General features: G+C 34.8%; 1 long non-coding RNA gene across 1 annotated transcript in view; it reads right to left on the bottom strand.

Moving 5' to 3' along the window:
* Positions 1–5,505: 5,505 nt before the first annotated feature.
* LOC140686458 (uncharacterized) overlaps positions 5,506–14,245 on the bottom strand; it is a 126,320-nt gene continuing 117,580 nt past the window's right edge. Inside the window, exons 2-3 of the long non-coding RNA XR_012060297.1 lie at positions 7,852–7,916; positions 5,506–5,523 (exon numbers count right to left, since the gene is read on the bottom strand). This is a non-coding gene — a long non-coding RNA (uncharacterized lncRNA). The remainder of the gene's footprint in view (positions 5,524–7,851; positions 7,917–14,245) is intronic.

Below are 14,245 nucleotides of genomic sequence, written 5' to 3'. Positions count from 1 at the left end.
ACAATCTGTCAAAATCTTCTTTTGTCTCTGCCTTAACTAAAAACAGGATAGATTTTCCCTTAAGATACCAGTTTTCTTTCATCTACTCTTTTTTTCTCATATCTCATATTCATCAAAGGACTAGAAGGCAAAGTCCACATTTTAATATTTCAATTACCATTTTATTCATCATTCTTTGATTTATTCTTCCAGCTTTCATTCAGCAGATATTTCTTGAGCACTAACTATATGTCAGGCAGATTTTAAGAATAAGGAGAAGTCAATGACAAATTATGTAAAATTCTCTGCTTTCATAATCTTATATCCTGCTCGGGAAGATAGTTAATGAGATAAAGAAGTGTAGTATATATTTTGTTAAATAGTGAAATTGCTACTTGCACATTATGTCTCTTCAGCAATTGTGCATGAAATTCCTCTTTTGACTTACGTCACCTAAATAATCATTTAAGAATTTCTGACAAGTTTACCCTATCACTTTCCATGACAGTTTTGCCCTTGGACTCACAGACTCCATCTTCCTGCTCCAACTGTTATTCTCAGTATTGTCCATATTAATGTGTGGAAACTGACACACACTCCACACTCAGAGTTCTTTGACCTTCTTTAAACCCCACTCTGGTTCAATCCCTCTGTGACAAACAAACTTCGTGGGTAAATTTAGTACATCACAGAAGCACAAAGTCCACGTCTGATTTGTTCATATAACATAACACCCTTTTACCTAAACTATCATCATTCTAGTACATGAACAGCCTTATTGTCAGTATACTATTCTTTATAACCCAAACTTTAGAACCTCTAAATTCCTGTGGGACATTCGCCACATACTTTTTTTTCTTCTTTCTCTGTCCAGCATGGGCTGCGTATTTCCCTTTGCAAACTTTCTAGCTGGCACTTTTATCAATCCCAGCACCACAGTGTAAACTTCTAAACCTTAATGAATCCAGGTTAAGTGTTTTCTTTGCCTCTACAACCAGATTTACACACACACAGATATACACAGATACAACTGCCACCACAATCCTGCATATTTATTGTTAACTGAAATTTCATAAATGGATACCTGACTGAAATAAAGAGGCATCTGTATGAGGTTTATTAAGACAACAGCCCAAGAGTTACCAATTCAAGAAGCACTTGAATTGGATTTTCCTGGACTACAAAATAGAGGAAGCTTGTAAAGGCAAAAACCACAAGGCTGCAGTTAGTTATCTGAGTTGTTTATCAAGAATTATACTTAGGGTAATTATAGGGGTAAGGGCATTAAGAGGTACAAATTATTATGTATAAAATAAGCAACGAAGATATATTGTACAACATAGGGAATATAGCCAATATTTTATAACTATAAATGGAGTATAACTTTTAAAAATTGTGAATCACTATAATGTGCACCTGCAACTTATATAATAATTGTACATCAACTCTGCATCAATTTAAAAAAGAATTATTATTAAAGCTGGCAAGAAGTAAGAGTGCTTGATAGGCAAGGATTGGCTGGGGTCTGAAATGGTTGCATAGTTACACAGGTAACAACCTTGAGATCATAAGGTTGCAGCTAGCAGGTGTTATTTTAAAAATGGCTGGTGTCCTTGGATTGGGTACAATTCACAGAAGGTACAGGGATGTGTACCAGAGGGATGTGAGATCAGATCCTCAACAGCCGCCTGACTCCATTCTGTGTGCCTCAACTGTGATGCCTCCATTGTGATTTCAATCTGTCACCATTATCCATCACAAACGTAATCTTGCCTGTTTGTTTTTCTAAGTCTTTTGAGTTGACACATGAAATATTCAAGCAGTTACTGCTTTTTATTCAAGTCTCATAACTCTCATAATCCCCCTTGCTCACTGCTGACAATGACTCTCTACCCAAGAGGAACTGAAGTTAATATGCATAAACTGCCCTATTTCTGCCCTGCAGACCTCATGCCCACATTTACCTGCTCATCTTCTGCCTCTAAGGAAAAGTGCCAGTGGCTACGTCATCATTGTTCTTCCCAGATCCCCATTATTCCATTTCTTTCATTCTCCTTTACATCTTTCTTTTCCTTCAAATTACCCATTCTCTCTCCTCTGACTTTCTAATGGACCTTATGCTCAGCAGATAACAGAACTCAAGGTTGTTCCATTAAAATATAAACAGAACATATGGAAATAAATAGATCACACAAGAAAAGAACATAAATAACTTCTTAGGTCTCATTTTTTTCCATTTCATATTTCTGGAACTCACTAGTAACCGAAAAAAAGATGGGGGAGGAGTTTGAGGAATCAATCCAAGGTAGTAGTAAAAACTCCTCTTTTTTTATGATTGTCCAGGTAGCAGTCTGGAGCCATACAAGCTAGCAACGAATTCCAGCTCCATCACTCACCGTTGTGTAAAACTGGGGAGAAGCTGCCTAATTTCTCTAGACTTTCTCCTGGTCTTCTTATTATAAAATAGGAAGAAAATAGAAGCTAAATAATTATTCACTATGTTAAATATGTAGGGCAATATATATCACAGCTCAGCAATCAACATCATTTTCACTTTTGCCACCCAGAGAAAATATTATTGAATACTGTCATAGCATTCATGACATTTGAGAAAATAGTCTGGCAGACTCCCTCTTTCTGAATTTTCTAAACTAACATATTACATTAAATAACTACTTATCATTTCGTCCATACACCTATTAATTCAATGTCAATAGCAAGATTTTTATTTAAAAAAAAGATATAAGTTTAAGTTGGACATATTTACTAAAATTAAATGCCATAGGTTGTGTCCAAAATTGCCTAATGGTAAGCTCGTGATTTCGTGTTTAGATTTAGTAATCAGTGGTACTCAATCCCTATTATTAAAGGTGACATAAAGACAACTTTGGTTTGCCTTGTAAGAATTTCTCAGTCAGAGAGAATACTGCAAAGCATCTAGAAGCAACACACTTATTTCCAGTGATTGATAGATAAAAAGACAGGTGATAGGAATTACCTTGAGGCACTAGTTTATTTAAAACATATCACTGTAGTTGGCATGACCTTGGAAGGCTAGGAACGGTGGTTCCTCCAGGTGTGTAATCAACTAGGAAACAGGAGCTTAAAATGATCTCTTGGCAAGTGTCACTTCTGCCATACCTCTCTGATGAGTTTCACATACAGTGTCACGAGAGTAAGTGAGAAGCCCCTGAGAGGACTGATTAATCACATTACAATAAATGTATATAATTAAACATATTTTGTGGATTCGGTGGGAACTATGAAGGTTTGTGATTTATATAAGGGATTCAAAGGCCCTCCATGCAATGACTTAAGTTAATCAGATCAGAATTGGGGAAAACATGCAGCCAAAAGAAATACAGTGAAGTACCTTTATGATGACAAAGATGTGAGAAAATGGAAACAGATGAATGAATCTTCAGAGAAGAAGCATTTCTTGTGGTCAAGAGTGGGACCTGCCTAAAGGCATGAGAGTGATAATTTGGAGATCTGAAGTAGTTAATTTTGGAGACAAGGAAAAGTACCAGAATCTTCCCTAAGACACTTCCATCAGAACTTTATTAAATATGTTACATTCATACACACTTGTAAAATGATGATGTGGAGAATGAAGAAATGGGGCTGTGGCTTTTTCAGTATCAGTCAAACGGACAAACAGGATGGTAGTGTCATTATCAGGGCAGGGCAGTAGTTTCCTCACAGATCCCTGTGTTATTGAAGAGTGAAGCTAGCTGAGGCCATCAGAAGATCCAGGATTGTCGGAAAGCATATGTCATGGCAAGAAATATTTGATAAAATGACCCATTAAAAAAGAAGGCTAGTTGTTGGTAACACATGTATTCTGTCAATAAGCCTTTGATGATTTAAGGCTTTGTGGAACATGCCTTTGGAACAAAGCTAGGCAGAGGATACAGAGAAGAAAAACGTAAACTCTTCAAGTGGTAAATAGAATAATGCCCCCCATCAAAGATGTTCACTGCCTAATTCCCAGAACTTCTGAATAGGTTACCTTGCATGGCAAAAGAGACTTTGCCGATTTGATTAAAATCATAATCTTGAGATGGGGAGATTATCTTGAATTATTCAGGTGGGCCCGATGTAATCACAAAGACCTTATAAACCAAAGAGGGAGGCAGGAGAGACACAGTCAGAAAGACATGATGACAGAAGCAGAAGTTGGGGTGATGTGCTTTGAAAATGAAGGAAGGGATCATAAGCCACGACATGCAGGATCTCTCTAGAAGTTGGAAAAGTCAAGAAAACAGATTTTTCCCTAGACGCTCCAGAAGGAATCAAGCCTGCCAAAAACGTTTATTTTAACCTATTAGATTAGACTTCTGACCTCCAGAACTGTTAAGATAATAAATTTGTGTTATTTTAAGCCACTAAATTTGTGGTAAATTGTTATAGCAGCAATATGAAAGTAAGAAACTGCTAAAAGAAATATGTAGTCAATGTATAATATAGACAAGTTATTCAATAATTACAATAGAATATCAAGAGTGTTATAGAGTATTTTAGACACTAATGGCAGTCCAGAAAAGAGGCATCAAACGCTCATTGATTATGGAAGACTTTCTGGATAAGCAGTTATTGTTACTTTTGGACTGTGAATAGAAATTCACCAATATCCTTAGCCAATACCACTTCCAGTTTTTCAGTCATAACACTCCCAAAGCCATCTTCCTAAAATATAAATCTGATCACATATTCCCACACTTATCCTTCAGTAGATTTCCATTGCCTACAGTAGGAGATAATTTTAAAAATTACCCTCCATTTATCTCTCTAATCTCTCATTTTACCATAAACAACAGGGGAAAAAAAGAAAGACAAAAACAAAAACAGGCACCACTTTCAACATTTTGTTTGGAAATCTCCTTTGCTATATAATCAATTTCACCACTTATCACTTCTGCTTTGCACGTAAGTGTACGAGACATTCTCCTTAAGTTGTCTGCCACTATGAAACAAAAATCCCATGGCCTCCAGTTTCCAATAACATGTTCCTTCTGAGCCCTTAATATAGCAAACCACAGTCCAGACTTCGACTAACAGCCTTTTCAAAGTGACTCAGGCTTTCTCTACAATGCTCCTGAATTGCCTTCAAGCCTCCATTCATCAGCAAGTTTCAAAGCCACCCCTGCAATTTTAGATATTTGTTACAGAAGCATCCAATCCTGATACAAAAACTGATATCAGTTTTCTATTGTTTAGTAATAAGTTTACTCCAATTTAGTGGCTTAAAGCAACACACATGTCTCATCACACAGATTCTGTGTGCCATTATCTATCAAGGCTTAACTGCATTCTCTGCTAAGGATCTCCCAAGGCTACATCAAGTGTGAGGCTGTGCTCCCATCTGAAGGCTGGGCTGAAAAAACACCTGCTTTCAAACATTTAAATTCATTTCCTTTCAGCTGGCTGGGGGCTAGAGGCTGCTCTCAGGTTTTGAGGTCACCAACAGTCACAAACCTTGTGGACATTCTCAACAAGGACACTTACCTTGCCAAGCAAATAAGAAGAATTTCATGCTCCCATCTGTTAAAATAAAGATTTAGGGATAAATTAGGAGTTTGAGATTTGCATATACTAACATATATAAAATAGATAAACAGTAAGTTCATACTGTATAGCACAAGGAACTACAATCAATATCTTGTAGTAACCTATGGTGAAAAAGAATATGAAAATGAATATATGTATATTCATATATGACTGAAGCATTGTGCTATACAACAGAAACTGACACAACATTGTAAACTGACTATACTTCAATTAAAATATATATATATTGAAAAAAATTATTTATATAACAGAATGTAGTCCTGCGGATAACATCCCATCACCTTTCCTATATTCTATTGCTTATTCTATTGCGTGGAAGCCACAGATTTTCCCCACAATCAATTACACCACATGTCCATACTACAGGGTGAGAAGTCTTAAGGTCTGTCCATCACAGATAATATCCAACTTCTTCTATCTAGTAATATAAACATTCATAATGTATCCTTGGATTGGCTTTCCTTTAAGAATCAAGGAAATGATTCCCTATCTTATTGTTTTTTTTAACGACCACAATGTTGTCTAACTTACAGGTCCTCAATATTGTCGCTTATAATTCAGATGTTAAATAAGTGAGCGTGTATTCTTTGGTGGCAAGGTAGTGTGGATTATGAATTAAAACTATCAGAACTCTTATGAGGATTGCTGACTTGTCTATAGCCCTTTTTTTTCTTATATACTGTGAGCCAAACCATTTAAACTCTCTGAGCCTAAATTTCTTCAGCAGTAGAATCAGGATAATAATCATCAATGCCATGAGAAGCTATGTATATATGTACAATGTATGTACATGTATCAATACACATACCTTTTGTAAACTTGAAAGTTCTGTGCATATACTGATTCAGATAATATTGGTAATCATGGTATTAATTATAAGGTATGACCTGTGAATATTGTCTCATTTGCTGAAGTTTGGAAATTCTAAAAAGGCAAACTAGGTAAGTGTTTTGTTTCATTACTTTTTTTATCATTATTATTTTGCCTCATTACTTTTCGAAAAGATTTCTTTCAGCAAGCACCTATTTTATACAAACCTATTTCATCTAAATACAATGCCTCCTCTGAGGCTTTTACCAAACTTTCTTTGGTTTTCTCTCATTTCCTCTTAAACATGCAGTAATATTAATGCCCCCTAGTCTCTCTAAATGGTAGTTTACTTTAATAGAACTAGTTTATAGACACTCAAATAAAAATAATTATTCTTTTATCAGTCTTGCAGTTCAATCTTACCGTCAGTCTTTATGTGTTTTGTTTAATCATTAGTTATATCCTTTGCCTTAGCACAGATTTTTTACTTCTTAACTTTTCAACTCAAGCCCATTCTCAGGTGTTAAAATCTCTAAGAATACTTAGGTTATAGGACTGTAGGTTTTAACTGTCTTCATCTTTCCATTATATTATTGTACTTAAAGATGATAATGATAATAATTATATATGGATACTTATAAATATGTATCTTTACTTTTTATTTTAAGAGGTGCTATATTTGGAAGAATTATCACAGCAGAAATAATTCCAGATGACACAAAACCAGATTTTTATTGTCACACAGAATAAATCAATTGGTTTATAATGGATGAAATTTTAGCCTTCTAAGAAAGTAAAACTTTTAAGAACATGAAAAGGTACAACTCCGGAGGGGGAAGTATTTTTATCCACATTAATGGATTTTCCGAAAGCAATATCTGAAGTAACTTTAAAACATCTTTTATAGCCATGAACAGCTTATTTTTATAACAAAATGAAAAATATGACTGTGGATTTCTTGTTTGTTTAATTGAAATGTATAGTCAGTTCCCTTTGAAGCCTTAATTTTGACCTTTCTAAATGCACAATTTCATTCCTGTGTTAAATAGGAATTCTCATAATTTATTTAATATTCTAATTTTGCTATTTCTTCTCATTATTATATTTAGCCTAGAAACCTACTTAAAGCATAAATTTATATAAATAGTAGAAGTAACATTACTTTCTCTCTTTATATTTATTTTCAGATTTGAAAGATAGCAAAGAAAAGTGTAGACTTTTGATACTCTTACATGAAAGTCACTGACCTCTCTAAGAATTACTAAGGAGGAATGACAAGATAAAGAACTGGTAAATATTTAGATTCCAACCTTTTTCAACTCTTAGCCATTAAGGTAAGTGTTTTTTAAAGAGAGTTTGACAAATGTTTTTAAATTATATTGCCCTTGTTAGATACTGTAATGATTATTGATGACTTTTGGCTCTCTTCAAATGGTGGGGAATTCTTCACATTAAAGCTTTAATCGTAATGTTTCAAATACTTTCACAAACCTTTTTCTGTTGTTTAACATTCATGGGACACCTATAACCTTGAGGCAGCTAAGAAATCAGTTCACCTGCAAGACAGGAAATAAATCAGATAATAGGACAGCTACAAATGAAATGGTGGGCTCAAAACAGAACTAGGCACAATCAGCTAATTATTCCACTTAACAGTGTTTCTCAGTATTTATTAGCAGATATTTATTCCACAGGTATTATCAGCTAATTGTTCCACTTATATCTTTAGCAATAAAATATCTTTGTCTATTGAGTATATTTGATTATAGAATATATCAGGTAGTGAAGCAGTAAATACGTATTTATTTAATAAATATGTGAAGAGTTGCCAATGTGCACAAATTAATGGGACAAACAGTAAGATCGGAAGTGAAAATGAGTAACGTCCAGACTACATTCTCAAGGGATGTGTAACCTAGTTTTGAAGATATCTATGCATAGTTATAATTAACATCAAAATGCAGTTAGTGTGGTAAAACAATATAAATAAAACCATTTTCGTAGTTCAAAAAGAGGAAGACACACCTTTTCTTGCCCAAGATCAGAGAAATCTTATGGAAGAAGGGGACATTCAGTTATGCCTTGCATTGTAAGAATTTTATTCTTTTAGACAAATGTAACTGAAATCAGTCTGTGTGCCCAACAATAATGTTAAGAGTTTGTGTAAAGCAGGCAGAGAGCTAATATTTACTGAACACCTTCAATGCACCAAATGCTGGCTGTATTTTTTTTTCAGTTGCTTGATTATTTTTTTAATTGAAGTATAGTCAGTTTACAATGTGTCAATTTCTGGTGTTTTAAGCCCTTTATTAGTTTTTTGTTTGTTTGTTTTTGTTTTTGTTTTTCTGTGGCTTAACAAATTATCACAAATATGGTGTCCTAAAGCATCACAGATGTGTTACCTCATGGTTCTTTAGGTCAAAAGTCTAGCTTGGCTGGCTGGGTTTTTCTTAGGATATCACAAGGATGAAATCAAGGCGATAATCGGGCTAAGCTCTAACTTGTACGCTCTGGGAACACTCTTCTAAGCTTATTCAGGATATTGGTAGAATCTAGTTCCTCACAGTTGTAGATCTGAAGTTCCTGTTTCCTTGTTGCTATCAGTCATGGGCTGCTTTCTGCTCCTAGAGGCCTGTGTATTCCCTCTCATGTGTCCCCTGCAAGTTCAAAGCAGCAACAGGGTATTGAGCCCTTCTCACGCTTCACATCTCTGACAGCCACTTCTGCTACATCTGTTTCCTCTTCTGCCTTGGTCTTCTTCCATTATCCAGAGAAAGTTCTCTAATTAAGGGCTTATGTGATTAATTAAAGCCCATCTGGATAATTTCTCCTTTTTTCAGATAAATCGTTCTATGTAACATAACATAATCCATGATCATCACCTTTACAGGTACTGGCAATGAGGACTTGTCTGATTCCAATGTTCAAGTTGGAAGCTCCACTGTCCATAAAATTAGCAATGTTCAAAATTGTGAGTTTTTTTTAAACCCCATACTTATCCTAGTCAGAAACATTGCATTTATCAGGTAGACTGCTTCAAAAGATTATTGTGGTTCTGAACTATTTTGAAATTGTAAGTCCCTGACAAGAGCACATTGAAGAAATTGCATTTCCAGAGGCACATCAGGTAGAAAATGGGCACTCCAAGGGGATTCATGCTAGACCTGCCAAGGCAGCACTCTGGTGCCCAGATGAACATAGGGGCACCTGGGATTCCCCAGACCAGACCTACTCTTTTATCCACATGGACAACTACAGCATGAACATGATACCATAAGACTATGTAGATCACAATTTCAAGACCCCAGATGAACATAATGGCCCCATAGAATCTCTAACCAGACCCTTTTATCAACCTGGATGATTTTTGAATGGACTTGGTACCACTGGATCCAGCTGGTCCTACATCAAAAAAGGATAAAATACTTAAGATTAAACTTAACCAAAGAGGTAAAAGACTTGCATAATGGAAACTACAAAATGTTGCTGAAAGAAATTAAAGATGACACAAATAAATGGAAAGACATCCTGTGCTCATAGACTGGAAGGCTTAATGTTGTTAAGACGTCAACACTCCTCAAAGCAACCTGAAGATTTAATGAAATCCTCATAAAAATCCCAGGAGTGTTTTTTTTTTTTTCCAGAAGTAGAAAATTGCATCCTAAAATCCATGGAATCTCAAGGGACTAGTAATAGCAAAAACAATCTTGAAAAAAAAAATTGGAAGTCTCATACTTCCCGATTTCAAAGCTTAGTATATATAAAGCTACAGTAATCAAACAAAATGCTACTAGCATAAAGACAGACACATAGACCAACAGAAAAGAATAGAGAGCCCAGATATACACATGCACATGTGTGGTCAAATAATTTTGACAGGGATGCCACAACATTTCCATGGAAAAAACTGTCTCTTCAACAAATGTGCTGGGAAAACTGGATATCCACATACAAAAGAATGAATTTGGGGGATCCTTACCTTAGCATATATAAAGATTACCTCAAAATGGATTAAAGACTTAAATATTAGACCTAAAACTATGAAACTCTTAGAAAATCTTGAGGGAAAAGCTTCATGACACTGAATTTGGCAGTGATTTCTCGGCTGTGACACCAAAAAATATGACAGTGGTAAGAAAAGTAAATATAGATAAATTGGACTGCATGAAAACTTCTGTGCATCAAAGAATACAACAGAGCAAAAAAAGTGGCCTACAGAAAGGGAGAAACTATTTGCAAATTATATCTTTCATAAAGGTTAATATCTAGAATAAATAAAGAACTCCTTTATCTCACAACAAGAAAAACACAAACAACCCAAATAAAAATGGGCAAAGATCTTGAATAAATATTTCTCCAAAGAAGATATACAAATGGCCAACAAGCACATGAAAAGATGTTCTAGTTCACTGGTCCCTAGGGACGTGCGAGTGGAAACCACAATGAAATACCACCTAATACCCAAGAGGACGGCGACTATTGAAAGAACAGAAAAGAACAACTTTTAGGAGAAACTGGAACACTTGTACACTGTTGGTAGAAATGTAAAGTGCAGCCACTATGGAAAACAATGTGGTGGTACCTCAGAAAATTAAACATAGAATTTCTGTATGATCTAAATTTTTCATTTCTGGTATATATACGAAAGAACTGAAAACAGGGACTTAATTAGGTATTTAGCAATACATAGCAACATTATTCACAATAGCTAAAGGTTGGATGAAACGCAGGAGTTCATCAACAGATGATTGAATAAACGAAATGTGGCATATACATACAATGGAAGAGTATTCAGCCTTAAAAAGGAAGGAAATTCTGACACACACTACAATATGGGTGAAACTTGAGGAAATTGTGCTATAGAATAAGCAAGTCACAAATAAGACAAATACTGTATGATTTCACTCATATGAGGTACCTAGAGTAGTCAGATTCATAGAAACAGAAATTAGAAGGGTGGTTACCAGGGTCTGGGGGTTGTGGGGAATGGAGAGCAGTTGTTTAATCAGTACAGTTTGTTTGCAAGAAGAAAAGTGTTCTGGAGATTGGTTGCACAACAATGTGAATGTACTTAACACTATGGAACTGTACGCTGAAATTGCTTAAGATGGTAAATTTTATGTTATGTACATTTTACCACAATTGAAAAATATATTCTAAAAGGATTCTAAAAAATTATTGATGATTTGTAAACAGCAGATTTTATCTAGTGTTATACTGTTATTTTAGGAAATGTATACACACACACATACACACACACACACACAAGATACATGAAGTAAAAATGGAGTCATCAGGGAGAAATCTATTCTTGGTTTATAGGAGGATCTGGGAAATTCTGAAGGAAAGTCAAAGTTTAATTCATTCAATATTACTTTCACATAGGTTATTTGTTCATTTATATACTTCTGCCCATCATCCAATTGTTTACTCATATGGTACCAAACAGCTGCATATTTGGAAACATGCTACAAATGTTTTTGTCTCACTCTCTATGGATTGACAGGTAGACAGAAAACACATTTCAATTTTCTCTGCAATTTTGGCAGACTATACTAGAAGACCTATACTCAGAATATTTATATTTTATTTAAATGTCATGACCTTCTTTTCATAAATGGTGGTTGATCCTTAAGAATATATAATTCTGAACCAAACTAATTTTCATTAAAAGAATGCATGTATACATATGTTTTAAAGGCAATATTTACAATATTTGAGAGGATACTATAATTTCTAATTACATAACATCAATTGTCTTAAGAGAAAGAAATTGGAAATGTTGGGTGGGGATAAAGAAGGCATATATTATTCATGCTTTCATTATATACCTCTGTTATTGTTATAATGAGATTAACTTTTTAAAGAATCCATCATGATATGAAAAAAAACTTATTCAAAATATCCTTTCATCAACACTATACTTCTTTCTGATAACAATGTTTGTATCTTCTGGAAGAAAATTTTGCCTTTAATTCAAATGCAGAAATCCCTCAACAAGGTCTTTATAAGTGGAAGACGTACATAATTTTTATTCTTTGGGTTATTTTCCTACAAATGCGTTGAGCCTAATGCTATTGTGGTGACCTTCAATAATGCATTAAATTTAAAACTCAAGAAAGCACAAATGCTTAAGTAATGTAGAAGTTCTGAGAGTAACAACAATTTTTCTAGCCTTAATTTTAGCTGGATTTAGGGCACAGGAAATCTAGTCACTAATAACGATAATAATATTTTATATTTCTGGACCATTTTAAACTGTAGAGAGTCAATCATTTATTTTCATTGTATTCATAAAATAATCCTTGAAGTTTCTGTCATCATCCAAACTCTGTGATGAAAAAACCTGATAATAAGATGTTGGGTAACTTGCCAAAAGTCAAAGCCAGTGTGTGACAGAGTTGCGAAGAAACTCAGAGGTATTTGAGTTTAATTCTAGTTTCTTTTCTTGCTTCTGTCATATTTCAAAACTACATAGATGGCCATTTGTTGGGTTCTTGGAGCATACTCTAATTTTGCCAGTCTTTGCTTGATACTCTGTCTGCCCCAGAAAAGGAAAGTTGCTCTTTCTTCCGACAAAGTGGCATGCTGCCATTACAACATCCTTTAATAAATAAACACATCTATTCAATGCCACAACAAATTAGAAAGTACTTATTTCTGTTCAGTGAGCCGGATGAAATCAATAATCACCAGGGAGTTGCCACTATAATTCATTAGAGCCGTTCTTTGGGCCTCAGTAATCAGCTCAGAGAATGGAGCCAAAGTCCGGATTCACTGGGGAGAGAAAGTTAAGATCAAGTGTCTCAGCTCAAGTGAAAATACTATCTAGTAATCATTGCATTACAGACTTCCACACTTCAAAGAGCTGAATTTCCTTCTCAGTAATGGAAGAAATGGTTCCAGAATCACCCGCTAATTTTGAGAACAAAACCTAACATTTAAAAAAATTTTTTTAAATCATAATATAAGCTGAACAAGATAATGGCAAGGTTTTTTGAAAGGTATTATGATATTCTGGTCTTTTTGGCCCCCCAAGTCCATCTCATTGGTCACAATTCAACAGCTCCTCCCTTGTCTATTTCACGACTTAATACACTCAGTTTCCTCTCTCAAAATCTCCTTTTCTCTTCTACTTTAATGTTGGCAGCTTTAGGGCACATTCCTTGATTATGTTGTTTTCTCTATACCTAAATTCATTTTTTGAGTGGTATTATTCAGTTTCATAGTTTAAAATAACATTCAAATGGCCATAAATCCTGAATTTATGTGTTGATTCCAGATTGTCTGCTGAGCTGTGGACTCAGATATCTAATTTGCCATGACACACTGGCATCTCCATTTGGATGTCTAAAAAAATTTCAGACTCGGTATGTCCAGACCTGAATCCCTCATTTCCTCCTAAAGCCACTCCGCTCAACCATCTCAGTTGATAGCAACTCCATCCTTTAGTTGTTCTGATTCCCAGGCTCCAGAATCGTAATTTTGCAGTGGTGCTATCTAGATCTCCCAGGTCCAAAAAAGGACTGTATGATATATATGAAAAACATTTTTTAATTTGTTTTTGTAGGTTTTTAAAAAATTCCATTTGCCTAACACAATAATCTCTTTTAATAATTTATTTAACTGATGTCCTTTCAGAGAATTTTTGGGCACTGGTTTTATTTTAATAAGAAATGTTTAACGAAGAAATTCTTAATGCCATTAGGTCTACAGACTTTCTATTTGTCCTGCTGTCTAAGAAACATTCTCAGAATTAAGTTCAGGATATCCACTACCTGCTCTTCTTTGGTGGGGGTGTAACAAAAAGGTGTTCCTGGTCCTGAATACATTTAGTTGCACTCAGTGTAACTAAAATGAGGACAAATTTAAAGGACTCTCTAGA

The sequence above is a fragment of the Vicugna pacos genome, chromosome 2, assembly GCF_048564905.1.
Source record: "Vicugna pacos chromosome 2, VicPac4, whole genome shotgun sequence".
In the NCBI taxonomy this organism is placed as follows: Eukaryota; Metazoa; Chordata; class Mammalia; order Artiodactyla; family Camelidae; genus Vicugna; species Vicugna pacos.
This window is presented reverse-complemented; position numbering and strand designations above follow the sequence as displayed.